This window comes from Notamacropus eugenii, chromosome 4 (genome assembly GCF_028372415.1).
Source record: "Notamacropus eugenii isolate mMacEug1 chromosome 4, mMacEug1.pri_v2, whole genome shotgun sequence".
In the NCBI taxonomy this organism is placed as follows: Eukaryota; Metazoa; Chordata; class Mammalia; order Diprotodontia; family Macropodidae; genus Notamacropus; species Notamacropus eugenii.
Window position 1 is genome coordinate 231517044 of NC_092875.1, and position 27024 is coordinate 231544067.

Consider the following 27024-nt stretch of genomic DNA (forward strand, 5'->3'; position numbering starts at 1 on the left):
TAAGGGACTTATTAAAGTTTAACTGTTTACATTCCTTCTAAGAAAGATGATATTTTAAACTTATAATACCTTTCTCAGTATTACGGTAGTTAAGAGTATATATAGAAAGAGTGCACAGTTGTGGGTTGAATATTAAAGCATGATATCTAAAAAAATTAAAGGAAGAGAGGGGAATGTACTGGAGAAAAAGAAAGGAAAGAGAAAGGTAGAATACGGTAAATTGTCTCACATAAAAGAGGCAGGGAAAAACTTTTATAGTGGAAGGGAAGGGGGTTGAGGAGGAATGAGTGAACCTTACTCTCATTGGATTTGGCTTAAGAAGGGAATAACATGCACACTCAATTGGGTATTGAAATCTATCTTACTCTACAGGAAAGTAGAGGGGAAGGAGATGAGAAGGTGGAGTGATAGAAGGAAGGGCAGATTGGGGGAGGGGGCAGTCAGAAGCAAAACACTTTTGAGGAGGGACAGGGTGAAAAAGAAAGAATAGAATAAACACGAAGGAGAATAGAATGGAGGGAAATACAGTTAGTTTTTCACAACATGATCATTATGAAAGTGTTTTGCATGATTACACATATAGAACCTATATCAAATTATTTACCTTCTCAATGGGTGGGGGAGGCAGGAAGGGAGAGAATTTGGAACTCAAAGTTTTAAAAATGAAAATGAAAATTGTTTTTACATGTGACTGGGGAAAATAAAATATGAAATAAAGAAAAGAAAGACACGTACAGACACAGTATTAGAAGATGTTGAAAAGGTTGACTCATACTATAACATTCATTAGCTGCCATCTTCCTGATTAAAGTATTACCAAGTTTGACTGTTGTATTCATTCTTCTAGGTGATAGAGAAGACATTGTTCCCATGGTAAACTCCACTGCCCACAGCCTTTGTTATACTGTACACCACTGATTTATGCCCTCTCCTAGTTATATGATTTCCACAATTCACTATGAAATCTCTATCCTGGATCCACTCCCTTCAACCCCCTCAGGTGCCAGTTATACCTAGGAGTTTCAATTCCCCATCTCTTTGGGTAGAGTAAGTTGTATTTTCAAGCATTAGATCTCCTACAGTTCCCCTAGTATAAGTTCCTTATCTCCCTTCACATAACAACTCTCTTCATCCATGAAGGTATTCATCAGTGGGAACTCTTCACACCACCAAAACAAATGTACCTTCTCCCTCACCCCTTTTTATTTCTTTTCCCCCCTTACCCACTCCCCTGAAGGCTCTTCTCTTCCTGGGATCATATGGTTCACTTTCTCCTCATTGCTAGCTTTCCATTTGACACAGCCACTTTACACTTTCCCTTTTTTTCTTGTATTCTCATCTTCTCTTTCATATAACCTCCTATTTTGTAATGTAGTACTACAAAAACAAAGTTAAAAAAATCAACTGTAGGCAAATATCACCAGGTTCTTTCCATAATATTCCAAGTAGACTTCTACACTGTTAACTCTACTAGACTTCCACCTTTTCACCTTCCGCCTTTCCCATCTCCTTGTGTACCTTTAGAAAGAAATCTCTTACTGTTCTCTATTGCTGTTGCTGTCCTTGCCTGCTGAATTTATACACTCTTTCTGCACTCTTTCTGTTGTCTGTAGTGTTCAAGAAACAATTTCTTAAATTCTGATTTTCTTTCCAAGAATGTTTCAAATGCCTCCTTGTTTTTGAACATTCATCTTTTTTCATTAATGGTTAAGTTCAGAATTGCAGGTTAGGTCATCCTGAGCTACATTCTGAGCTCCATTGTTCTTCAAAACACATTACTGTATTCCCTCCTGTGTTTATTGATGGGTGAGGAATATTCTTGTGCTATATGCATTTCATTTCCTTTAAGTCTGTTTCTTGGTGTTTTCAGTCTTGCATTTTTTTTCTGGAGGCAATTGATGTTTTTTTTCAACTGTATTTCATTCTGTGTGTTCAGAAGTTCTAGGAAGTTATCCTGTATTATTTTTTACATAATACAAGTTTTTATCTTGCCATATTCTGGGAAACATCTTCAAGATGAGTACATTTCACTTGTATAGTGGGCATATTTTTCTTTTACTGTCATTGGGGTTTTTTTAAATTTTGTTTTATTTTTACTTCTCTTCCTCTAGCTTTTCCTTTGCTTCTGTGTATCACATTTCCCAATCTATTTTTCTCTCATTTCTTTGATTAGACATTCCACCACAAATTACAATTTTCCTATTCTGTCCATTTTTTTTTGTTGTGTAGGTCATAAATTCTGTTCTCATAATTCTCATTTCTCCTTTGAACCACTCAGTAACACTATGCATGTTTTCACATTCCATCATGTCCTCTGGGTCATGAAGTATTGAATCTTTTTCCTTTGTTTTCCAGTATTTATTCGTAGATGCCTGAATCCCTTTACCAAATCTGGAGGCCAGATTTCCTTCTGTTCCTAATATCCTTACTGCTGAAATAATTATCTGCTTGTGGTCAGTCTTTGAGTTTTCTTTATTGTGATCTTTTTTGTAATTTGTAATTTCAATCTTTATTCTCTTTATTTTACTATATTTCTCACTGACTCCTATGCTTCTGATAATGCGTTCCTTGGAAGCTAGATGCCAAACCATCTCAGCCTCCTCAAATGCTGTGCAATTCATGATTCAGAAGCCTAGGTCTCTGGCCCTCATGAATTGTGGATGAACATAAGTGGCCCTAAGTACATATGAAACCCTTTCTTTCACCTTAGTGGAGTGCCACATAGCTCCTTTTCCCACATGGTAGTGACCTGTTACATTGCCCTGCCTTGCTCTCTCTGTTCTGCAGTTCTCTGGTCTCACACTGGTAGTTCAGAGAACTGGCACACTGGTACTACTAGTGCTTTATTTTCTATAATTTGGGTTTCTGAGGTTCTGGACAGAGGGGTATAGTGTGATGTTAAGCTCCATTTCAAGTTCACATTTGTGTCCTTTCCCCTTCCCTCTGTTATTCTGCTCTCTTGTAGCAATCTTTTGCAGCACAGACCATTGTAGGCCATGGTGCTCACTATCTGTCATGGCCCCAGAAAGTGTCTGCTCCTGGAGTGCTACTGAGGTTGTCACAACATCAGGAAACTTCTTCTCCAGAAGTGCTGCCACAGCATCAGTTGTCTGTTGTGGCCTGAGCAAATTTTGACAGCCTGGAGTCAAATTACCATGGCACTATAAATAGGAAAGGGGGGGTAGGTTTTGTTTCAAGCTCTTGCTTTGGATTGTTGGTGTGGCTAGTGCAGTCTTGCTGCAGGTAATATGAGAGATGGGAAAGGGATTCTGAGTTCACTCAGGAGGGATGTCAGTTCACTTTTTTAACCTTCATTTGGATTCCAGGTTTCCTAGACTAGGGAAACAGCTAAAGAATCTTTATATTTGGTGCATAATTTCTGCTTTGGAGGGGTTTGATGGATTATGGAGATTAGAGAAAATGACTATTTTGCTATCTGGTTGATAATTTGATATCCGTTTCTATAGATCTTAAAGGTTTGGAAAATGCTAAACATATGTTATGTCATTTCACCTTTACAATGAAACTGTAAGGCAGATGATGTTATTATCTATAGTTTTCAGATTAGAATGAAATAAGAAATATTAAGTAACTTGCTCAGGTTCACTCAACTAGTCAGTTTATGAGGTAGAATCCAAAGTTAGGTTTATCCGAATTCCATGTCTAACATTCTATCCACTGGAACATCTAGCTGCCACATCTTATCATTATAGGATGTTAAAATGTAGAGTTCCTTAGTAAATCATCTGATTCAGCCTGTACATTTTTCAGCTGAGGAAACTGAAGTACATAGTGAATTGCCTAACAGCATTTAGCAAGTTAGTAGAAAAGATGATATTACAACCCAGTTATGTTTAACAAATTATCTAATCCATAATCCAAATTGTCAAAATCAAATCCAAGAAAAACTAAAAATTTAGTTACTAGTTTACTTTTTAGTCTGTTAGCTTCAGAAAAGATGTTTGATTTCTGTTCAGGCTTTAAGTACAAAAAAAGGAAAAGTTTTCATTCAACTTAATACTTATTCCATAATGATATGGTAAAACTCAGTTGAGTATAAAACATGCATAGTTTTGAAACCACCAAATGTATAATATGGCATTTTATCACAGAATAAGATACACCTCAAAATTTCCTTGTATATACTCTATATATGCCTGGACTTTGAGACAATATGAAACGTGAAACTTTCACCAACTAACGTTGTCAATAAATGTTTATTATTAAGAAATGCACAGATGATGTAGTCCTACCAAACACCAGCAGCAGTTGTGTATACAATAGCCACTCTAGATAGGGTTTCTCATCCCATCAGTAAAGAGCATTCACACATGCACGTAAAGTATCTCTTAATATCTACATTTTGTGCTATTTTGAAACTATTTCTTTGTAATTGAAAAGTATTGATCAATGAGATAATGACATGTGGACATTTAAGGAAAAAGTGCCTTGTTCCATATGGTCAAAGATCCAACCAATATATTAGGTCCTTTAAGGAAGTTGATAGTGTTATGATATAAGATTTATTCACTTAAACCAGATGGGGGGAAAAAGATAAAGCCCAAATCGCAAGTCCTCAGTGAAGAAACAAGTAAAGATTTCTATAGATAGTTAGAAGTATGAAATAAAAAGTATATCTCTTTCTAAGATGACTGAGAAGAATGGAGTGCTGTATCTGTTCCAGAAATAGCAATTTAATAAATATACAGTCTCCTCTATTATTGTTTCATATCACTTCCAGGTTATAATCGCAATGATATCTAGAGTCATAAAATAAAGAGGACCATTCAAGGATGAATAATGTTTGGCAAACTCAGTCAAGCTCTGAGAAGTCAATATGCTGCCATGAGGAAATAGGAGAGAAATGCTGTGAGATGAGAGTATATTGCTTTCTGGGGATATTTGAACTCAAAAAACAAACCAGTAGATTCTATTAAGTTGCTTTATGGGTCCAGCGTCTGAGCTGTCCTTTACTGATGAGAACCATTTCCACAGAATAAAAAAAAGGGGGGGGTCTTTTTTTAATCAGACAGAATCATGGCAATGTAAGAGTCTGAAATTTTGTTTCACAAAAAAAGTCCCATGAGAAAAATAAGTAAATCTAATTCAGCAAAGAATTATTTTCCTTAATCACTCATTTCTATAGAAGTATAGGATTCTCAAAGCACTTATTGTGAGATTACCCTTACCTATTAGGAGATCAAAAAATTTTTTCTCCATTTTATGGATGAGGTAACTGGGACCCTTACTTGCTTAAGGTCACACAATTAGCAAATATCAGAAACAAGATCTGAGCCTAGATCTCCTGTCTTCCCATTCCATAGCTCTTCCCTATACACTATGATTTTTCATGATTTTTGACATGCTGACATGAGAAAAAACAGTACAAAAATAAGAGCAGCAATATTTTGGGAAGAGTGAGGGAAGAAGACCACAACTGAAGGGAAAGAACCTCAGAACAGAAATTTCCTTAAGCCCATCAGCCAAGCATCTGTGCTTATGAAGATCTACGACCCATCCTTGTAAACGGTGCTAAATAAAACAAAACAGAACCTTGCCCTTGAATAGCACGTCTCTAGCAGAGATGTGGGAATATATGATTTGTGACTAGGATACAGTAAGTAGTAGAAAGGGTCCTGGTCTGGTAGATAAGAGAGCAGGATTCTAGTCATAGCTCTCCTCCTCATTAGCTATATGCCCAGTCACTTAATCTCTCTAGGTTTCAATTTCCTTATCTAAAAAGATGAAGGAATTTTATTGGATAATACCTGGGGTCTCTTCTATTTAAATATATATATGTATGTACATATATATACATACATATACACAAAATCATTGAAAGTTCAAGTTAGGTTGTTGCAACACCAAATGCTTGTCCCCAAGGAATTTACATGTTACTGAGAGAGAGACAGAGATAGGGAGGGAGGGAGGAGGGGGACAGACAGGCAGGCAGACAGATACAGAATGAATACGAAGTAATTTCATGGGGTTGGAAGGAGAAAATTAATGGTTAGAAATCTGGAAATTATTCCTCTAGTAGGTGACATTAAGCTAAGTCTTGAAAAAAATTAGAGATTCTAAAAGATAGCTTGTGGGAGGAAAAGCGTTCCAAGTATGAGAAACAGTCTCTGCAGTGGCACATATGTGAAAGATGAAACTCTTTGTACAAAGAAGAACAAGTAGGCTAGTTGAGTTAAAACAGATTACTTGAGGGGAGTAATACTTGATGAATTTTTCTTTTTTTCAGGGAGGCAAGAAATCCTGTATTAAGTTTCTGAGATTTCTGTATGTGTTTAAAATGAATTTCTATTTTAAAAGGGGTCCCCATCTAAAAAGGCACTGGGTGGTATAAATGTGCAAATGACTTCATGGAAGAAATGCCAAATGTGCAAAATAAGAGGCAAGGGGACCACTCAGTTTCTTGTGTTGGTTTCCTGATTCCTCATCATATTTTCTAAGTTATCAGTGAGGAACTGCACCTGTTACCAGGTATGTCCATTGAAATCTGAATAGGGTCAGTCTACAGAATCAAAAATCTCCTTTACTTTTTGGTTGAATTCTCCTGGTTGGTCAACGTACAAATAATTTCCTGAGCCAAGGATAACTATAGTCTTCACATAAAAATGTGACCATAAGTACTGGATGGTATTGCCAGAACTGACATCTATGCAAGATCAGCCACCATAGATTACAGAAATTGGAATGTCTGGGTCCATTTTTACCAGTTTGCAGGAGTGTTGGTCTTTTGTCCATCCATAAGCAATAGTCATATTTCTAAAAGCAGTTTCACTGGATGTCTGTACACTACAGTGGTAGATATACTCTGTCATGGTATCATCTTCAAACACTGATGAATACTTTCTCTTAAAATCAGGCTTTAACCACTGAACAAGGCTTAAGCCCAAGGGTCCTGCAATTCTAGGGCCAGCCAATGGGTTAAAAAGAGTCAATACAGCTCCCAAGGCTTTGGTCCACATTGGATTTAGCTTATCTTGATCAGTACCATCGAGATTCTCAGAAAAATCCCATGGTTCCACTAAGATAAGATGCATTACCTTTGATGGATACTTCAGTGAATAAGCAGCAGGAAAGAATCCATCCAGATTGTGTCAAAGCAAGATCGCTGTGTCTAAACCTAGATCACATCTCCATTCTTCAATTGTGTCCAAAAACTGGTCCTCATCTTCTACTGTATTACCATCAAACTGGGGTCTACCACTCTGCCTACATCCTAGCAGGTCCAAAGCACATACAGTTCTATTTTCACAAAGACCTCCAAAATGCAGTGCCCAGAGTCCAACACTACCTCCAAAACCATAGAGGAGGACAAATGGAGTCTTATGTACAATGCCCTGAGAAAATTTTAAAGTCCATATTTTATTTCCATTGGATATACAAACAGATTCTTTTTTGTATGGACAGGGCACATACTTCAAGGTCTTTTCCTCAGCTTCTTTCAGTGGGGACGAAGATGTTGGACATCAAGTGGGAAGATACCACATCAGCCATCCTGACCTCTCGGGGTCTCCACAGAATTGACCTCTTCCTCCACTATGTATGCTCTCCCCTCACTTACCCCAGCCTAGTTGGGGCTCCAGGTGTCCCTGAAAAAATGGACCAGCCTTGTCCAAGGCTATACACCATCAAAGGAGTGGACTGACAGGCCAAATGAGGAGGCACTGTCACCCATGGCTATGAGTCCTTAAGGATGCGCACCATTGGGCTTGATTAGTTTTTAAGAATAGGTTATAGCCAGATTAGATAAGGTTTAAAATGTGAAACCGAATTGTTTTTATTTTGTTCTAGTTGATAAGAAGTCACTGAAGCTTCTTGATCAGGAGAATGAAAGGGCAAGACCTGTCCTTTATTTAGATCTCTCAATTTTGTATCTGTGTGAAGGATAGATGGAAAAGAGGGGAAACTGAATGAATGCATTATGACCAGTTAGCAGGCTCTTTAAATAGTATAGGTGAGAGATGTGTGTGTTCATCCTCTATTGCCAAAAAAGACCATGCCATCAGAGAAATGATACCATGACTTGCACTTGACTTTGTTTGGAGTGAGGGAGGGCTGTGCAGGTCACCAGCCTCACTTCTCTTCCAGAGACATCTGAATCCAGTGACCAGATATTTATCAGGATGACTGGAGATGACCCAGGAGGACATAATTGGGGTTAAGTGACTTGCCCAAGTTTACACAGCTAGTGAGTCTCAAGTGTCTGAGGTGAGATTTGAACTCAGGTCCTCCTGACTCCTGCACTGGTGCTCTATCCACTGCACCACCTAGCTGCCCACAGGCAAGAGATAACGAAGGACTGAATAAGTATTATGGCTATGTGAATGGAGAAAATGGCATGGATGTGAACAAAATGAGATGATTGGAGTAGGTGATCAGTCATGATACTTTTTCCTCTTACTAAAATGACCCATTATCTTCAGTTATGCCACTTTTTGATTGCTAGTTATTTGACAATGATACAAAAATGGAGGCAAGGAGACCAAAAAGGAGGCTGATAATCCAGGCAAGCGTGAATGACAACTTGAAAGTAGTTGCAGGGGCATATATAAGATATGTTTTAGCTGCAGAATTAACAGGAATTGAGAATTGATTGTTTGGAGGTGTGTTGTGAGGAACAAGAAAGAGATGACGGTGACATTTCAAGTCTTAGTGACTGGGAGAACGTTTGTTTCAGTACCTTGGCCAGGAACAATAGTAGGCTAAGAACTCTTACCCAAGTTAGCACTCTTCAATAGATAGTACTAAGACACTTTCAGTTAAATTGTATTGTACAATAATTTTAGTGTGGAGTTAGGTGAGAAGTTCACTTTTGCACGTTTTGAATTTAAGGTGTTAAAAGAATATCCAGGTAGATATTTCCAGTAGCCAATTGGAAACTCAAGAATAGCACGTAGCAGAGCTATTGCTAATAGAGATGTAGATGTATATTAAATATATACAGCTGTATATTAAATAATAAAGAGGTATAAGTAGTTCAAATTTGACATACATGTTGCTTTGAGTTTTAAAAGTACTTTCCATATTACAGTACTTCAGTAGAAAATGTAGATATCATTGTACTTTACAGATGAGAAAACTGAGACTCAGAGATTGTAAGTGATGATCATAAAACCATTAATTATTAGAACTGAAGTTCAGGTCCAGATTACCTTATCCAAAGTCCATTCTCTTCCTTGTACAACCTGCTATCTTTTAAACATGAAAATACTGGGAATAGAGAGCATACATAGGTAAGAGTGGATGACTAAGGATAGCATTTTGGGGTATGCTCACACTTTTGGCCTGGGTGAAGGAAGTGGATCAGTGGATGAAGAAGGATTGGTTGACAAAGTGGGAAATAAAGAGAGAATGCTGTTATGAATTTTGGGAAGAAGAGAATAGTCTCAACAGGGGCAAATAAAGTAGAAATATCAAGGATGAGTCTAAAGAATAGGCTATTGAACTTGGAAATTAGAATGTCATATTAACTTTGAAAAGCTCTTTAAATATTGTGGTAGAGGCAGGAATCATAATGGGAGGGATTGAAGAGTGAGAATATATTGTAAAGAAGATCAAGTAACAAGTATAGATTAATGTCTTGGGAAGTTCAGTAGTGAATTAATAAATAATGCATTTATTAATTGCATCTTTTGTGCAAAGCCCTGTGCTAAGCACTGGGAATACAGACACATAAGTAAGTCAGTCTCGTTCTAAAGGGGACAATACACATGGAAAGGTTCAGTTACAAGTCAAATTGAGAGGTCTTGGGTTCTTAGGATTCAGCAGCGTAGTACATGGCAGTGCTTCTTCTTTAATGCAATTTTCACTTGATAAAGTCATCATTTTCTGATGTTAAACTATTTGACAGTTCAAATAACATTGATGACTAGAACTTTCTTTTTAAAGTAATCAATAGATGTGCCTGTAGTATAATCAGGAGAAGTTATCAGACCATATCTCCACTGGAGTTTCTTCCAAGGATGATGGTTAAGGACACTGGGCTTGAAGCGTTGCTATTTGAAAGAGTCTTAGTTTAGGATTATGTGCTGTCTCTATAAGGGTCTGAGAGAAGCTAGTTGTCAAAGTAGTTATAGAGGTTTGCCTTGCCCTACACAAGCTAGTTCCTATTGCTCTCTAAGGGTGCCCTTTTACATCACCTAAGCCATCTCACCTACCCTGTGGGTAGTAATACTCTCAGCTCCTTTACAATGTCTCTGAAGTTTGAGTTGGAAGCATTCCAAGTGTTCTGGTAAGCACTTCCACTCTAAGGACTCTTATGCTTATCTACCTATTGGTGTCAGTTGGTCAACATCTGTTATAGGTGGTGATAAGGAAGGTGGGCCTGTTCTCTGCCATGGTTTCTCTCCTCAATCACGGGTATAAGGGATGCACTGGAAGTAGGTCTGGTGGTTTGGGGGTCACTATTATTTGCAAAGTTCTTATGTTCATTGTCCAGAGCTGTCTCCATTAAGCCTCAAGGGGAAATGGATTTAAAGGTTGTGATGGTTCAACTTACACATACTGTCTCTGATATCCCTTCAAGATGCCTTGCTGTTTCAGCTACACCAACTTGTTTGCCTTATAAATGGCAGTTAGAAGGGACGACTGGCCCCCTTTCTGCAGGACTCATCTTACTAGATGATGACTGTAAGAGCTGGACTGGAAAAAAGAATTCTTTTTTGGAAAGAAAAAAAAAATCCCAGTGGGGTCATCAGAGTGAAGGGAAGGTTTACTGCTGCCGCTATTGCTTTTGTTATTGTTTTGGAGACTGGAGATATGGCAGCATATTTACAGGCAAGGAAGTTGAGAGCAGTTGAAGTTAATAGAAGAATGATTCATGAAGTTATATAAAGGAGTTATGCTCTACACAGGGACCATTACTTACAAAGCATCAGCCCACTTTGACACTAAGTGGAATAAAAATGAACTTGGATACTTTTAGACTCATCAATTCTTTTCCACATATTCCTAGGAAACAGGAAAAGACAGGGATTATATTTTACATATTCAGTGATAATATCTCTTAAATGAGAACACTGGAAAAATAGAGATGGTGATATAACTTACCACCATTTCATGGTGCTTCTGTACTGGATCTAGGAATCTGTTTTTGCTCTTAACTTTGGAGACTCAGTCAAGTGATCTCAGCTTTCTCTTTAGACTACACCACTATCAGCTCTCTGAGAAAAGAAAAAGATGCCATAAATATGAGACCTGGTTCTTATTATGCTTTGAGGCAATAACAATAGGAATATTTATATATTTTTTCTGTGATTTCTGATTTTCTAATGAAAGATTATATCTCTGATGAGTGAGAGTTAAATTTCATATGGAATGTTAATTGTGATTTGCCTCTATGTGAGCATGGTTTGAAGAAGGAAATTTAGGAGAATAAGAAAGACAAATTCTCAACTTCTGAAAGTATACATGAATTAAATAAAGACCAGGAAATCTTGAGTTTGAATTCCACACCAAAATGTATGTGTGTATGTTCCTAGATAAGTAACATTACTTTTTTCAGCCTTGGTTTCCTTATTTATAAATGGGAATAATAGTACTTATAGCACTTAACTTATGGGGCTCTTGGGAGGCAAAAATGAAACTAAATATTAGAAAATGTTTTGCAAAATTTAGGGAGCTATATAAAATTAATTATACCAATATTTTTCTTCTTAAATGCTTATTATTTATTTCTAACATTATTTTCTTCTTACATGAGTTCCAGATTCTCTCCCTTCCACTCCCCCCACTGCCCTGTACCTATTGAGAAGGTAAGCAATATGATATGAATTATGCATGGGAAATCATGCAAAACATTTCCACATTAGCCATATTGCAAAAAAAAATAAAAGGAAGACACTTCAATTTGTACTCAGAGTATATCAGTTCTTTCACTGTAGAAGGATAATATTTTTTCATCATGAGTCCTTTGGAATTGTCTTGGAGCACTGTATTGATCAGAGTATCCAAGTCTTTCACAGTTGATCATCATTACAACATTGCTCTTACCGTGTATATTTATCTCCTGTGTCTTTTTACTTTGCATCAGTTCATACAGTGCTTGCCATGTTTTTTTTCTTCCTTCTGAAACTACCCCCATTGTAATTTCTTATAGTACAACAGTACTCCATCACAACCATGTGCCACAAGTTTTTGGTCATTCCCAAAGTGATGAGCATCCCCTCAATTTCTGATTATTTGCCATAAAAAAGGTTACTATAAATACTTTTGTCCTTCTCAGCTTTTTTCCCTCTTTTTGCTTTGATCTGTTTGCATTACAAACCTAATAATGGTATTGCTGGATCAAAGAGTATGCACAGTTTTATATCTCTTCAGGTATAGTTTCTGATTGTTCTCCAGAATGATTCGACCAGTTCACAACTTCACCAACACTTCATTGATGTACCTAGTTTTCCTCTTTCCCTCCAGTATCTGTTTTGTCTGATATGTGTGAAGAGGTACTTCAGAGTTATTTTGATTTAATTTTGTCTAAACAATAGGGATTTAGAGCATTTTTTCTAATTGACATAGATAGTTTTGATTTCTTCTTCTGAAAACTGCCTGTTCATATCCTTTGACCATTTATCAATTGGAGAATGACTTACTTTTTATAAAGTCAACTCAGTTCCCGTTATATTTTAGAAATTAGGCATTTATCAGAAAAATTTGCTGCATTTAAAAAAATACTACTTCATTGGCTATGGTAACTTTGACTTTAAGTTTGTTTTGCTTTATCTGAGATTATGATTGTCACCCCTGCTCTCTTTACTTCAGCTGAAGCTTAATAAACTCTGTCCAGCCCTTCATTTCAACTATGTATGTATTTTTCTGTGCTAAGTATGTCTCTTGTAAACAACCTATTGTTGGATTCTGGTTTCTAATCCATTTTGCTATTCACTTACATTCCCTGGGTTACTTCATCTCGTCTATCCACATTCACAGTTATGATCACAAACTGCATTTCCCTCCACCTCCTTTTCTTCTGTTTCTTCTTCTTCTCCCCCTTTTTATCCTATCTCTCTGTAAAAATCTACTTTGCTTATGATCACCACCTCCTCCATTTTGTCCTCCCCTTCATCATTCTCCTGAATTCTCTTATTGCCTTCCCCTCAGTTCCCTTATTGATTAAGATAGATTTCTATACCCAACTGAATCTGTGTGTATATATACATGCATACATACATACATTGCTTGCAATTCTATCTCCTTTGCCTTTTGGAATATATTCCAAGCCCTCTGCTCCTTTATGGTTGAAGCTGCTAAATCTTGTGTGATCTTGACTGTACCTCCATGTTATTTAAATTATTTCTTTTTAGTTGCTAGCAATATTTTCTCATTGATCTGGGAGCTGTGATGATTGTTTATAATATTCCTGGAAGTTTTTATTTTGTGATCTCTTTCAATAGGTGATCAGTACACACTTTAAATTTGTATGTTGCCCTCTGGATTGAAGATACTGAGAGAGTTTTCCTTGATAATTTCTTGAAATATGATATCAAGACTTTTATCTCTTTTTTTTACCATATTTTTTCCGATTTAGTTTTAGTTTTCAACATTCACTTTCATAAGTTTTAAATTTTCTCACCTTCTCTCTCTCCCGTCCAAGAAAACATGCAATCTGATATGGGCTTTACACATATATTCTATCAAACACATTTTCACATTAGCCATACTGCACAGAAGTATTATAATGAAGTGGAAAAATCATAAGAAAGCAAAAAACAAAACACACAAAAAGGAAAATAGTATGCTTCTTTCTGCATTCCAACTCCATTCTTCTTTCTCTGGATGTGGATAGCATTTTCCATCATGTGTCCTTTGGAATTTTTTAGGTCCTTGTATTGCTGAGAAGGAATAAGCCTATCAAAATCAGTCATCACATACTGTGGCTGCTTCTGTGAACAGTGTTCTCCTGCTTCTGCTCACTTCACTCAGCATCACTTCATATATGTCTTTCCCAGATTTTCTGAAGTCCTAGGCTCTTTTTTTTATAATGGTTTTCAAGTAGTCAAATAATTCATAAATTATCTCTCTATTTTCCAAGTGAATTGACTTTTGATTTTGTTTTATTGTTTCTTGAAGTCTCATGGAGTCATTAGTTTCTACTTGTCCAATTTTAATTTTTAAGGAATGTTTGCTTCAGTGAGCATGTGTACCCCTTTTTCCACTTGGTCAATTCTACTGTTTAAAGAGCTCTTTTCTTAGTGAACTTGCATGTGTCCTTTTCTATCTAGCATATTCTTCTTATAATAGATTCTTCAGTGAATTTTTTGTGTTTCTTTTGATATTAAATCAATTCTTTTTCAAAGTGATATTTTCTTTAATATTTTGTGCCTTTTGTCAAATTATTAGTCCTCTTTTCATAATTTTCTTGCATAATTCTCCTTCTCCATTTTCCCAATTTTTCTTTTATCATTTTTCTTTTCTTTTTTGACTCTTCCAGGAATTCTTGTTGGCCTTGGGTTCAACTGGTATTTTTTGAGGCTTTAGTTGTAGCTATTTACTTTTACATTTTCTTCTAAGATTATTTCTTGGTCTTCTATGACACTGTAGTAGCCTTTTATGGTTAAGGTCTTTCTTATTTTGTTAGTTGCTCATTTTTGCAACCTATTTCTTCACTTTGTACTTTATATCAAAGCTGGACTGTGCTGGACTCTCGGTACAAATCACTGTGACAAGCTTCAATCTTTTTAAAGACTGTTTTAAGAACTATTTCTGAGAGTCTTGGTACTTCTAAGGTAGTGTGATCCTGGGAAAGGTATGGTCACTGCTTTCCTGTTCTGTGCTCTGCTTTTTACCCAGGAAGGGCTCCTGTTTTCCTACAGCCCCAAGTACTAAAGATGTTCTTGGGCCTGAAACTGTGCCCAGAGCCTCTGCTCCCTTGCTACCCAATCACAAGAGCTCCTCTCCTTCCCAGAACTGTGAGTAATCGAGCTGCCAATATTGACTGTACCCAGTGCCAATAAAGGGGCTCAGGTAAATGTTTTCCTCACTAGTTTTCTAACCCCCTTACCATCTCTAGATTGGGAGCTCCTGAAGCTGCTGCTGCTACTACTATCATACCTATCTCCGTTGCTCACTGGTGCTTTTGAAGTCCTACACACCTACACCCACCTCAGTCTTATAGACCCCTCCTGTGTGTCTCCTAAATTGAATTAGGCTGTAAAAACGTCTACCTCTGACTTTTTTCTTGGTGCAGCCACTCCAAAATTTGATTTGAGATGTTAAAGTCAATGAGAGGGGAATGTTGAGTGAATTCATCTGGGTCCCAAAATGTATTTTGCCTTCTTTGATTTGCCTATTGATTGAATTATCATAATTATTTTAAAAATTTTATCATACTGAAATCATGTAAAATGTAATTCTAGAGGCAAAGTTCAATTATCAACTTTATTTCATAGATTCTCTCTATATTATTCTCTCCAGACACTCACCATTGGACAAGTTAAAAAAAAAAACTATTTAACTATTTAATCTCTAATACTGAAACTTTCATGATCTTCCCTCCCTTCTCTTCTTACAGTTTTTAGTGATTTCTTATTCCTGAAATAATTTTCTATATATTTGTTGCTGTAAATATTTTATTCTTCCAGTAAATGTAATATCTTTAAGGGCAGAGATATTTAATTCAATCAAATTAGTGTCTACCATGATCAAGACACTGAGCTAGAAGGTACTGATACAAATTCAGTTCTATGGCAGTATCTTTCCCAGCTCAGAACCCAGGAGATGTATGTGTGTATATATGTATGTATATATCTATCTGTCTATCTAATCTCCATATATATTATATATATAATAGACAAATACATACAAAATTATTACAAGAGTAAGAAATCACTAACAAACTGTAAGAAGGGATTTAGAGATCAAACCTGAGATGAACTTTGAAGGAAACTAGAATAGGGAAAGTTGAGAAAATAGTTCATTAAAGGAATGGGAAACCATACACAGAAAGTCATGAATACAGGGGGTTCCATGTCAAATTTGGAAAAAATCAAATAAGAAAAGAAGATTGAAAACAAGCAAGTTATATGAATGAGGAAGTAGAATGAAATAAGACATGACAAGTGTGAGCCATATTGTGAAGAATCCTACACATCAGGCTGAGGAATAATATTAATATTGTTAAAAAATTTTCAAGAATTGATGTAGAAATCGTCTGATATGTTTTAGGAATATTAATTTTAAATATAGTAACCTGAAAGTGGTCAAGAGATCAACAAATTAATACATTCCTTCAAGATCAGATTTATCTGAAAAATCAGAATTGGAAGTGGAATATCTACCAGTTCTTCCAAGTTGCAGGTTTGCTATCAAATTCTGAACAAAGTTTATAAAAAAAAGATTCCTTTCTGTATATCTCTTTAACCATTTATTAAACAGAGAAAACATCCTTACCATGCACTGTCATGGGCAACTTTGTTTAAAGTTCTCCGACTTTGGTTTAATCTCCTTTGTCTAATCACTCTTCAATCCAAGATGAATTTATTGTGGGTCTCAATGGAAGATATTTTGTATTTTATTTTGGCCTAGATTCAAAGCCTAGCTTTATCATTAAATAGCCTTGTTACCTTGGATAGATTGCTTAACCTATTTAGACTCCTGAATTTTTCTTCTGATAAAAGAAAAAAAGTTCAATTAAATCACATCTAATGTTTCTTCTATGTCTAAATCTATAATTTTATGTTGTTGTTGTTCAGTCATATTTCAGTTGTGACCACATGACCACATTTGCAGTTTTTTTAGCAGATACTAGAATGGTTTGCCATTTCCTTCTCCACCTCACTTTACATATAATGGAACAGAGGGAAACAGGGTGAAGTGACTTGCCCAGGGTCACACAGCTAGTAAGCATCTGAAGTCAAATTTGAACTCAGGAAGATTAAGTTTCCTGACTCCAAACCCAGCACTTTATCCATTGGATTACCTAGATGCCCTATAATTGTATGCTACATATTACTGGAATTCCTTTATGAATGACCTGTCTGCCATATATAGAAATATGTTGCTGACACATTGAAAAACAGTACATAAAAGGATAGATTAGATCAATAATGGTGGAAAATCTTTTCCTAATCTATTGTGACAATCAATATTTCATCCTCCTTGTGACTGGCTGTCCATATTTTAGAAAAAGCATTGCATTTCATTTTATTAAAGTTTCCTGGATAATTATGGAAGATGGCATAGTAGAAGCAAATACTTGTTAGAGCTCTCCCCCCAAACCCAGTAAAATACCTGTAAAAAATGACTCACAACAAATTCTAGAGCAGCAGAAGCCACAGAACAACAGAGTGAGAGATTTCTAGACAAAGGTAACCTGGAAGGCTGACAGGAAAGGTCTATCCCATGGGACAATGAACTGAGTGAAGCCCAGTCCTGGGTGTGGGACACTGGGAGGAACAGGACTGGAACAGGCCTCCAGGTCAGAATCTCCATCAGGGAGAGTCTCAGCTCCCTTGACCCACAAGCACCAAAGAAAGCTTCAAAGGTCAGTAAGAGGGCTTTCCCAACTGGGCGAGCAGGGAGCAAGTTTCCCTCCCAGCACTGGCCCCAGGCAGCAGCAGCAGTGGTGGCAGGAGCTGCAGCATCCATCTGTGAAGCACTCTGCCTAAAGTCTCTTGGAGAATTGAACAGCTGATCTGCATCTCAGCCCTGAACACAGTCCCAGGGGGAGGAGGAGCGCTAGGACCCTCCTCTTGACAAAGGATTCAGAAGTCAAGTAACTGACTGGAAAAATGCCCAAAAAATGGGAAAAAAATAAGACCGTAGAAAGTTACTTTCTTGGTGAACAGGTATTTCCTTCCATCCTTCTGGATGAGGAAGAACAATGAATACTGTCAGAGGAAGTCAAGGCTTCTGCATCCAGTACCTCCAAAATGAATATACAGTAGGCTCAGGCCATGGAAGAGCTTGAAAAGCAAGTCAACAGCTTGCTAAAAGAGACCCAAAAAATGCTGAAGAAATTAACACCTTGAAAAATAGGCTAACTCAATTGGAAAAAGAGGTCCAAAAAACCAATGAGGAGAAGAATGCTTTCAAAAGCAGAATTAGCCAAATGGAAAAGGAGGTTCAAAAGCTCACTGAAGAAAATAGTTCTTTCAAAATTAGAATGGAGCAGATTGAAGCTAATGACTGTATGAGAAACTAAGTAATTACAAAACAAAACCAAAAGAATGAAAAAATGGAAGATAATGTGAAATATCTCATTGGAAAAACAACTGACCTGGAAAATAAGTCCAGGAGAGACAGTTTAAAAATTATAGGACTACTTGAAAGCCATGATCAAAAAATAGCCTAGACATTATCTTTCACGAAATTATCAAGGAAAACTGCCCTGATGTTCTAGAACCAGAGGGCAAAATAAATATTGAAAGAATCCACTGATCACCTCCTGAAAGAGACCCAAAAGAGAAACTCCTAGGAATATTGTGGCCAAATTTCAGAGTTCCCAGGTCAAGGAGAACATATTGCAAGCAGCTAGAAAGAAACAATTTAAGTATTGTAGAAATATAATCAGGATAACACAAGATCTGGCAGCTTCTACATTAAGGGATCAAAGGGCTTGGAATAGGATATTCCAGAAGTCAAAGGAACTGGGATCAAAACCAAAAATCACCTACTCAGCAAAACTTAGTATAATACTTCAAGGGAATAAATGGTCTTTCAATGATATAGAGGACTTTCAAGCATTCTTGATGAAAAGACCAGAAATGAAGAGAAAATTTAACTTTCAAACACAAGAATCAGGAGAAGAATGAAAAGGTAAACAGGAAAGAGAAATCATATAGGGCTTCCTAAAGCTGTACTGTTTACATTCCCACATGGAAAGATAATATTTGTAACTCTTGAGACTTTTCTCAGTATTTGTGTAGGTGGAGGGATTATACACACACACACACACACACACACACACACACACAGCACAGGTTGAGTTGAATCAAAAGGGATGATATCTATAAAAAAAACATAATTAAGGGATGACAGAGAAATATATATGGGAAGAGAAAGGGAGAAATGGAATGGGGCAAATTATCACTCATATAAGAGATAAGAAAAATCATTTTCAATGGAGGAGAAAAGGGAGGAGGTGAGAGGGGGAAAGTGAAGCTTATTCACTTCACATATGGCTTAAGGAGGCAATAACATTCTCACTAAATTTTGTATGAAAATCTATCTTACACTACAGGAAAGTAGCAGAGAAGGGGACAAGTGGAGTGAGGGGGATTATAGAAGGCAGGGCAAATGGGAGAAGGGAATAAGTAGAAGTAAACACTTTTGGGAAGGGACAAGGTAAAATGAGAGAATAGAATAAAGGGGGGCAGGGTAGGATGGAGGAAAATATAGCTAGTCTTACACAACTTGACTATTATGAAAGTCTTTTGCAAAATGACACATATATAGCCTGTATTGAATTACTTGCCTTCTCAGTGGGGATGGGTGGGGAGGGAGGAAGGGAGGGAAGTTGGAATTCAAAGTATTAGAGATGGATGTTGAGAATTGTTATTGCATATAACTGGGAAATAAGAAATACAGGCAATGGGATATAGAAATCTATCTTGCCCTAATAGAAAAGAAAGAAGATGGGGATAAGGGAAGGGTAGGATGTGATAGAAGGGAGGACACATTGAGGGAAGGGGTAATCAGAATGAAAGGTGTTATGGTGTGGGATGGGTAGAAAAATTATAACTCAAAATTTTGTGGAAATGAATGTTGTAATCTAAAAATAAATCAGTTTTAGATAATGACTCTAAACAAATTCTGGAGCAGAGCCTGTGGAATGATGGAGTGAAGCAAATCTCCAGTCCAAGACAGTCTGAAAGGTCAAAGAGAAGTGTCTATCATGTTATGCTTGGAGTAGAGCACAGTCCAGCATGGTCCACACTGGCAAAGACAAGACCTGAGCAGACCTGGGGTAGGGGGACTGAATCTCTCACACCTGTGGCAATTCAAGACTTCACAACCCCAAAATGCCAAGGACAAATTGGAAGGTCAGTGGAAAAAACCTGTTGACCAGTGTGAGAGAGTAGAGTGCTCTGGACCCAACACCAGGGCTGCAGAGGGGGTGGAAGAGCTTGAGGCAACTGCAGCAGAGGCAGAGGCAGCAGCTGTTTCTGGAGCTCTAGGCCCACAGATAACAGGGAAATGGAGCTGCTGACAGTACACCAAGTCTGCACTGGAAGCAAAAACTACCTTGACAAAGAGCTCAAAAGTCAAGTAAATGACTGCAGAAATGTGCAAAAACCCAAAAAAAGATCTCTTGGGGTAGGAAAATGGGTAGAGATGGGGAGAAAATTTGGAACTCAAAATCTTGTGGAAGTCAATGTTGAAAACTAAAACTAAATTAATTAATTAAAAAATAAAATGATAATTATCATCAGAGTTAAAAAAAAGGTTTCCTTCTCTTTATTATTATCTGGTCTGTAAGAGTAGTAGCCCTAGTTGTAATTAGTATTATTAACGACTAACAATAATGCCTGACATTTATATGATACTTTGTGTTTGGTCTCATTCCATTTTTTCTGCACCTTCTTATCCTAATTTTATCTATGAGTAAATTGGGATTGAAAGTTTTTGAGGTATATTTGAACTCAAGACAGGTCAAGTCAAAAAAGCATTTTTAAGCACCTACTGTGTGCCAAGCACTGTGCTAAGAAATAGATCAAACTCCGTATCTCATACTGTCTCTTCTTTAGTGGAAAGAACACAAGACTTGGATTCAAGAATATTTGAATCCCGATTCTGTATAGTTGTGATCTTGGGTAAGTTATATAGCCTTTCTTAACCTTTTCTTAACCTTAAGTTTTCAAATATTAATGGAGTTCAACACCAGTCTCTTTATTATCTACAAAAGGGTTCTCATCTATGATAATAAGCACCCATGATCATTTTTTATCTTGGTTCAATAGTTGGCATCATTTTCAAACTGAATATACCTTCTGGGCCCCAAGATTTAGTGTTTGTGCATTACAGGCTTGTGGCTCTAGGAAAGATACATGAATAAGATTTAACAATCACACAATGAATGTGGTTCTAATTGAGGTAGGTAAAGTGCCTCAGAAACAAAAACATTGGGGGTAATTTCCCTCATTCCACACCAATCTCACTATCTTTTAGCTCACATATCTGTAAAAGCAAGCACAGTATACATATCCAGGATGGCCTGCTATCACAAGTTCTTAGATCTGCTTTTCTAAAAGGAAATTAACTTTTGAGGGGACAAACAATCACTTTAATTAAGCACACATATCATTCACTTAGTTCAGGAGAAAAAGTCAACACACTAACCCTCAGAGAAAATACAAACTGAGAAACAAAGATCAACAGACAGGGCTTCTAATTGTCTGAGTATAAGCAAAACATACAGTTAACAGAGAGAGAAGCACCAATATCGGTGTTTTCAAACTTGGGGGGGAGGAGGAGGGCTCCTTAGCAGCTGCCCAGAGTCTCATCTGGCCAAACAAACACTTCCAATGAGTAAGCCCCAAAGTAAAAGCTCACCTCAGAGTATTTATACATTTTTCAGAGCCAGAGGGTATCATAATCCTTGAGAGCACTGCTTCATTAACAAAAGGTGTGGGCCTTTCTACAAATCTCACTAATCAAACTCCCCTTAATGGATGGGGAATATATTTAATCTCTCTAATTAGCATTAGACCATGCAGTCTGTTTCCAAGGACTTTTACCTTTTCAATATTGCTGAAATATGCCTTTTCTCACCTCTGATACTGCCAGCACTCTGGTGAAGGCCCTCATTCTATAGAAATAGACATTTGATGACTCCGCATCCCTCCAAAGTGATTTTCCTAAATCTCAGGTCTGAACATGTCACCTTCCCTACTCAATAAACTCCAATGCTTCTAGTCACCTACAAGATCAAATCTACAATCCTCTGAAACCTTTTGGTTTCAAAATTATCATCTAATACTCTCCTATCTTTCCAGTCTTTTCATATCTTACTCCTTATTATATCCTCTTTGACCCAGTGGCACAGAATTACTTCTTGTCCCATAAACAATGCACACTCCATCTCCCAACTCCAAGAATGTTTTCTTGACATCCCCCAGGTCTGGAATACTCTACCTCCCCATCTCTGCCTACTGACCTTCCCAGATTCCTTTAAGTCCCCAATAAAATCCCGTCATCTATAGGAAACCTTTCCCAACCACTCTTCTTATTTCAATTATCTTCCTTCTCTTATCTACTTCCTATTTATTTCATATGTAGCTTTTTTAAAAAACAAGTTTTTTTAAAAAACGTTCTGCCTGTTGTTTCCTCCATTAGACAGAAAGCTCCTTGAGGGCAAAGACCTTTTTTTTATTCTTTGTATCCTTAGAGCTTAGCACAATGCTTGGCTTATATTGGGTGCTTAACGAATATTTATTGACTAATTTACTGACTGGACCTGGGGACTGGACTCTCAGATCTGAACTCTTTATGAGTAGACAAATACATGAATAGGTATAAAACAACTTAATGATGCAACAAAGAAAGTAAAAGTCATTTCCCTCTGTTTGGATAACTTCCTCTCAGTGTTCTTGTGAGGCTCAAAGGTGATAGATAATATGAAGTGATTTTCAAGCCTTTAAGTGTTGTCAGCTGTCTTTTTTTTTTTTTTAGTTTTTCAGTGGAGAATAAGTTCTTAGTAGGAAATCTATTTCATTTTTAAATTGTTGTTGTTTTTGTCTGTGCTTGAAGATGACCAAAATGACACCAGTGTTGGGTTTAATATACAGTAAGTCTGGTGGTGGCTGATCATAATAATGTGCTCCTAGAAGGCTCGACCACAGGTCAGTCACAAATAGGCTGTATGACCATTTGGGAGGGAGATGCCTCTAAATTTTTGCGTTTCACATTTCTTTTCAGCTACCATCATTCTGCTTTGCTCATAGAGCTCGGTACCTTCTTGATCGTGGGCATGCCCTGACCTGCCAGCATCTCCCACATCTCACAATCTATATCAAAGTTATTCAGGGAGGTCTTGAGAGTGTCCTTGTATCACTTCTTCTCACCACCATGTGAGCACCTGCCTTGTGTGAGTTCTCCATAAAAAGTAAAATAGCTTGTTGAATTAAACTAACTATATCCATCATCCCAAAACAAGGCACTTTGAACCTTTGACATCATGAGATTTTTTAGAAGAGAACAGCCTCTTCATTTTCCAAACAAGTAAATTCAAGCCCAAAGACAAGAAGGGAAATTTCCAAGGTCTCATGACTAGATATCAACAGAAAGACTAGCATCAAGGTCAGCTGCCAAACCCATGTGCTTTTCAGTACAACACCACATCTCTCCATTTAGATTTCTGTATTGTTTGAATACTTGATTATTGTCTGTTTTCCTATTTTTAATGTTTTTCAAGCATGATTTCATTCTGCTTTTTTTCCCCAAAGGATAGGTTGCTACTGAACCTGAAGAGGTAAATGACAACAGTTTTATTAATATCTTAAAAATGCAAACTTTTATTTATGAAGTGTTTCAAATATTTTAAAAGAGAAAGTCTCAACACTTTAATTTTTATTGCTACTTGTCTCCAGTTGCTGCCAATTTTCTTTTTGTAAAAAAAAAAAAAAAAGTGGCACAAAGATGTCTTTGTGTCCTGAGGCTGACCAAACTTTTACTTTCTACTGCTGCAGTAAAATCCCACATCGAACAACTCATATAAATTTTCATATACCTATATTGAGTAATTTCACACAAATATTCACATAGTCAAGTTTTCAGATGAGATAAAAATTTGAAGTTCTGTATGCTGTGGCCCACTTCCAAAACACGTCGTTATATTCTGCCATTTTAAAGGTGTTTTTTCCTGTTGTCTGGATTTATTTTTAATTTTTGTCTCCAATGTTCAGTTAGTGACTCCTGCTAAAACCACACAGAGTCTGTCCTGTGGTGTATTTAATTTTCAGTGAGCTTCAAAAGAAGTTGTATATGTGGCTATAGTTCTGCCATTGCCTTGAATTTTATCAAAATCTTTTAATCTATGTCTGTCTTATCCAATATTTGTTTGTACATTTCTTGTGGACAGTAATGAGTCTTTTCATATAAGTAGATGCATAATCTTTTTATGTCGTATATGCAAATAAAAACTTTGTAAATAATGACCAAACATATTTAAAACTTTTATTTGATCTAATAGATGCCATAGTTTTTCTATACTTATTTTTTTGAACTTTTAACTAGGCTAAAACTCTTAAGATCTCTGCAGGTTTCCCTTCTCTGTCTTCCGTTCTCTATTTTGGCCATTTTCCTTCTGTCTTTCAGCATTAATAATAAGCCTATCAGACTTGGAAATTGTTTGCTAAAAGTAATCTGTACTGCCAGAATTCTGTTTGTTCCACAAACCAATGAAAGATCCAACCCATTCCCAGACACTCAACCCATGGAGTCATATGAATACATATACCCATTTGGCAAATGGATATATGGATAAGTGAATAATTTTTTAAAAAATGTATGTTCTCAGGCATACAAATACATTCTGGTTCAAGCTTCCTCAAAGCATATAAACCACAAGACCACATCAAACATGTACCTATCCAGCAATCCACCTACCATAGACACACACCTAAAAAATCCAGGCTGCCCCAGACATATGCCCCTAATTCTACACTTTTCAGGCCTCACTACTTACTGCCTGCTAACAAGGCTGTTTCACTTCCTGCAGTACCAATAATGGACTATGTTAAGAAGAAGATAGGGTAACAAGAGTGTTGAGTGTGAAGGGCACACATAGGTTAGAATGGGAAGTAGCCAACACACTTAGATGAGTACTGTTGAGTACTTTGCAGACATGGTGCTGGTTGTGGGAGAAACAGCAAAAACAGCAGCTTACAGAACCCACAGGGAATGCAACCACAGACAGGCAATGCTAAGGTTCAAATATTTTTGTTCATACTTTACAGATCCAGGCTGGCCAAAACTAAATTATATTATGTAATCCAAGGCTCAGAACTATAGTTCTGGGTTCATGTGGATAAAATTCGGTCTTGGGGACATCTCATAAATCTCCACGGCTCATTTTGTCTTCATCAAATGATGGCCCTGTGAATATCAGAATTTTGCTGGTGTCTTCAAAAGGCCATCAGGTCCCATTTGGACAGTTAGGTCAACCAATTATTGAATAATATAGACAGATCTTATTAATGCCCCCCAAATGTCAAGTAATGACACTCAACCCTCAAATGATCAAAACAACTTTCTTTTTCTTTCCAGTAGGCCTCTGTCTTTTCCAGAAACATGCTGATTCTTCCTGACATAGAATGCTACCCTAAATGCAAACACTAGAAAAAGGAAAGAACTCAAGGTTGCAAGAGAACACTGCAGCCCATCCTTATTCCTATGTCAATGGCAGTTTCCAAAACTAACAATATCAGAAAAACAATAGATACTCTTCTTTGGAGCTTCTAGCATTCTTTACCCTGGCAAGAACTCTTCTTTCTGCTTTGTCCATATTACATCTTATGTTGGTCATTTAATACACCTGGATTGGAAAGTATCCCTGGAAGCATTGCAAAGATGCATCGACCTCTTTCTAGAAAATTGTGGTTATATCTCTCAAAAGACCAAATCCTACACCACTCACATGATATACCCATGACTATGAGCTGGGGCCAGAACAGAGAATTCAAAAATAGAAAAACGAGGACTAAGAACAAGGAAATTCATGACTTGTTAGGGATTTATCAAGTATTGACAAAAAGCAAAGAGGGATTTATCTGGATCCTGACATGAAATGCCTACTACAGATATATCAGATATATGGGACTGGAGAAATTTACAAGTAACTTAGATATAGTAACTACTCTTATTTGTATAGAAATTTTATTCTCAGAAAAGTTATTTTTACAGGAAAGTTTTTGTAAATAAAATAGAACAAATGTTATTATAATCCCAATTTGAAAATGGTAAAACTGAGGCTTAGAAATTTTAAGAGATTTATAGTCACTTTGATTTACATGGATGAAATGTAAACTTTTTGAATGCAGTAGCTATTTCAAATTTAACTTTGTATTTCAAGCACCTATTACTATGTCTGGCACATTTTAGGCACTTAAATGCTTGCTTACTTGATAGCCTGCATTAGTAAAGAAGTAGAAAGATGAGGGATGAGATTTGGGATAATCTAATAATCCAAGTTATTTGGAAAATATAGTATAGGAATAGGAAGAGTATGAAACAAGACATGAAAGGTAGAGAAAGATTTCAGAAAAGCCATAAATGTCAAGCTAATTGTTCATTTATTTCCATGAACAAGAAGAAGCCATGAAAGATTTTTGAGTTTCTACTCAAAGAAGCATCAGCAACTCATGAAGGAAAATGAGTTTGGCAGCTAAGCAAACAACAGATTGGAGGAGGGAATGGATGATGCCAAGGAGACCAATTCAAAAACCCTTAAAATACTATAGGCAAAAGATAATTAGGACCTAAATTAGTGTGAGGCAACGTGAGTAGCAATGAAAGTGATTTTACCTAGGAAAAGTTTGTAGAGGTAAAATCTATAGCAATTGACAACTAATTACATATAAGGTTAAGAGAGAGAAAAGTGATGACATTTTGAGCCTTGGTGACTGGTAGGTTATTAAAGTTATCAATCAACAGAAATTGGAATGCATGAGCAAGAGCAACTTTGGGTGAGAGGATGATTTTAATCTTGGTTTATTGACTTTTGGGTGCTGCCAAAATGTCTATAAGAAGATCAAGATCATCCTATAAATTAATTTGTTGAAGAAAATGGTGACATTTGGCTTGGAGAAGAAAAGTATTAAGTGGATATGATAGGTATCTTTGAGAGGCTGAAGGGCTGCTTTGTGAAAGGAGGATTAGACTTATTTTTGGCTCTAGAGGCCGAAAAACATAAATGTGGTTAAAAAGTTTTTCAGGGGAAAACCTAGGATTGATATATAAGGAAACCTAAAAACTAGAGTTTTCCAAAAATGGAATGCATCACCTCAGTATTCCTGAAAATGGCAGAGTCTTTTCTCGCTAAGGGTCTTCAAATGAACACTAAATGATGACTCTTCA

At 36.8% G+C, this 27024-nt stretch overlaps 1 pseudogene; it reads right to left on the reverse strand.

The window, feature by feature from the left end:
- Positions 1 to 6541: 6541 nt before the first annotated feature.
- LOC140502454 (1-acylglycerol-3-phosphate O-acyltransferase ABHD5 pseudogene) lies at positions 6542 to 22947 on the reverse strand (annotated as a pseudogene).
- Between the last annotated feature and the right edge of the window lie 4077 nt (positions 22948 to 27024).